Here is a 2,945-nt window from a genome sequence, read left to right on the forward strand (position 1 = left end):
GCTCGCTTTCTTTTAACAGGCAAAATATATGCACTCTAGAATGCACAATGGTTTAGTCACTAAGAAATTCAAATGGGATCTTAAAGAATATAGAAAAATCCAGGATGCAGTAAAGATGAGCTGAGATGCACAACTGTTTAAGGGTTCTTGATGCTGCATCTCTTGGCCACTAGTTGCACACCAACTGGAGATGTGGAAAGCACAAAACTGACTTAAGGGATGTGCGCAGGAACCAAAGGCAGGAAAATACTAAACATTACTGAAAACATCCACTCCATGAAGGTCTTTACTTTCTAGGAGCTCTAAACTGTCATCACCCCCCAGTGCTCACATGGCTGACTTTATCCGCCATGTTTTATTTGGCACAGCAACAAGTAGTGTCTTCACCACCTATGATGGTGATGCAGTCCCTGGAAGTGGCTTTCACCACCTTATCCACGAGGGCTTTGGTCTTTCAAGCAAAAGTTTCCCATTCAAATATGCCCACAGGTCCATTCCCCACAATCTGCTTAGCCCTGGCATCAGCCTCAGTGTACATCTCGCTGTTCACAGGACCACAATCCAAGCCCATCCAACCATCAAGTATGCCAGAGGCCACCATAGCTTGGTCAGTTTGGCATTCTCACCAAACTTGTCAGGAGTGACAAAGTCAGCAGGCAAAGTAATCTCCGCATCATTTTTCTTAGCTTTGGACATCGGGTCTTTGACAGTCTTGGCTCTCTTTTCATCAAACAGAGAGGTGTCAATCTCCAAGTTGTTGAGCACCTTAAGGAAGGTAAAAAACCATTTTACCATCACTAATCATCTCTTTGACTTTGTCCAATATGTTATTGATCAGATGAATGTTGTCTGCAACTTTGCTCTACCCAGGATGGCCGGGAAGGGTTGCTCTGGACTCTCTAAGGCCTTGACAAAGTAGATCAGCTCCTACTTCATAAAAAAACAACAACAACAAAAAAAAACAACTTTAGCTTTCTGTGGCAGACTGACTGCCACCATGGAGCTGTGGGCTGGGTGATTAGTGCCAAAAGCTTCATTGACATAGACTTCCCCTATCTTGGAAAGTGAAGCTCGGAAGTCTTCTATTTTAGCTGGCTCTGCTTTAACCTTGTTCCCAGAAGCATCTTTTCTCTTCCCTTCTTCTTCCACGTGAAAGCAAGGATGACAGACCCAGCAGCTGGGTTAGCACAAGCTTTCTCCACTTCCAGGTCCATGCAGTCCTTCAGAAACAAAATATTCTTGCCCAGCAGAGATTTGAGTTCTACAGCAACTGGCTCAAAGGAGTACTTGTCAGGAATGGGGATGCCATCAGGCCAGCTCAGGTGGTTCATTCGAGCAACTGACTTGGCTCCATTGTCTAAGTAGAATTTGATGCTTGGGATGGCAGCCTTGATCCTCTAGTTGTTTGTTAACTGGCTGTCTTTCATAGGAAGATTAAAGTCCACCCTCAGAATGACCTGCTTCCCCTTTATGTCCAGCTTGTCCAGAGTCAGTTTGTTAGAAAGCAACATCTTGGCAATACAGCAGCGGTGAGAGGTGGGGATCTCTAACAGCGGTGGACGTTGGCTGTGGGATGCACGTGAAATGCCTAGCAAGGCGCGGGTCCCGCGTTCTGTACTTCTCAAGAGCCAGAAGTACAGCAGAGATAAAATCCAACAATTTCACTTAAGGAAATTCCATTCTAGTGGAGAGACAGATAATAAATAAACAACTACAATGTTAGGTGTTGGGTGCTATGAAGAAAAATTAAGCAGAGTGAAGGTGATAGATCAGGGTGAGTGCAACATTATAAAGGGTGTTCAGGGAGGCACTTTGTCATGAGCTATTAAATGGATAACTTCAACCTTATTCTGACAGTCCACACCTCAAAAACATCTAGTATTATCTGTTCCCGGGTATACTAGAAAGTGTACTTTGTTAGTTTTTAATTGTGATTCTAATTCCTACTTAAGAAATACTTGTGTCCTTCATTTCTACCTTAGTCAATAAGCCTATGATGTGTGAAAGACACTACCTGTATATTAGCCAAAAGTGGAATCCCATGAAAGGATCCAAAACAGGAAGGAGCAGAGGGGAACATATTCCTTTGAAAAAAATGGAGACTAGGGGATGTAAAATAATACAGTTAACTAAAGCTAAAAATAAATGACAGAGTATCTGATCTTAGAAAACATAACATATTTTCCTGGAGAACAGAAATCTAAGACAGCAAAGGGAATTCTTTTCCTTACTGTCCTACTTTTATCCCGAAGATCTGAGGGAGCCAAATGAAAATTTCCTGGCATCCTGGGGCAATAAAATAATCTTGGTCTTCTTGTGAAACCACATTAGTATGGAGAGAGAACAGAGGCCCTTTGAGCACTCCTAAGTGCTGTGTAAGCTGCATTTTTCCCCAGGATCTCAAAACTTTGTTTATTTGCAAAGAGTTGTGCTACTAACACATGGAGGCCTGAATGGCCCAGGTGCCATGCTCACATCTGAACGCTTATTTAAAAGGAAGCTCTCAATTAAATGCTCTTTCAAGAGCCCAGAGAGATGCATCAGTGATTACTGTAGTTTTTTTTTCAAAAATGTTGGTGAGATAGAAAATGCCTTTTTTTTTTTGAAAGTAGACTCAAGATAAAGTGCCCTCAAGAAGATATGGCCTAATGAGCCCTAGGTTATTTGAGCCAATGCTTCCCTTCAACTCTATCAGCTTCAAGCACTTAGAACAACTGACTTCTCCATTAAAAAGGATGTTAGCTTAACTTTTAAGTGACTGTACTTGTGAGTGTGTGTGTGTGTGTGTGTATGTGTGTGTGTGTGTGAGAGAGAGAGAGAGACAGAGACAGAGAGAGAGAGAGAGAGAGAGAGAGAGAGAGAGAGAGAGATGGGGTTCTTTGGCCAATAACAGAACTATAACATCAAGTCCTCAGCTGCAGGAAGTACGTGGATTACTTACCTCC

The 2,945-nt window shown here is 42.5% G+C and overlaps 1 pseudogene; it reads right to left on the reverse strand.

Moving 5' to 3' along the window:
• Positions 1–249: 249 nt before the first annotated feature.
• On the reverse strand, positions 250–1,518 carry LOC105295275 (annotated as a pseudogene).
• Positions 1,519–2,945: the final 1,427 nt, after the last annotated feature.

This window comes from Pteropus vampyrus, unplaced genomic scaffold, assembly GCF_000151845.1.
Source record: "Pteropus vampyrus isolate Shadow unplaced genomic scaffold, Pvam_2.0 Scaffold102, whole genome shotgun sequence".
Taxonomy (NCBI): Eukaryota; Metazoa; Chordata; class Mammalia; order Chiroptera; family Pteropodidae; genus Pteropus; species Pteropus vampyrus.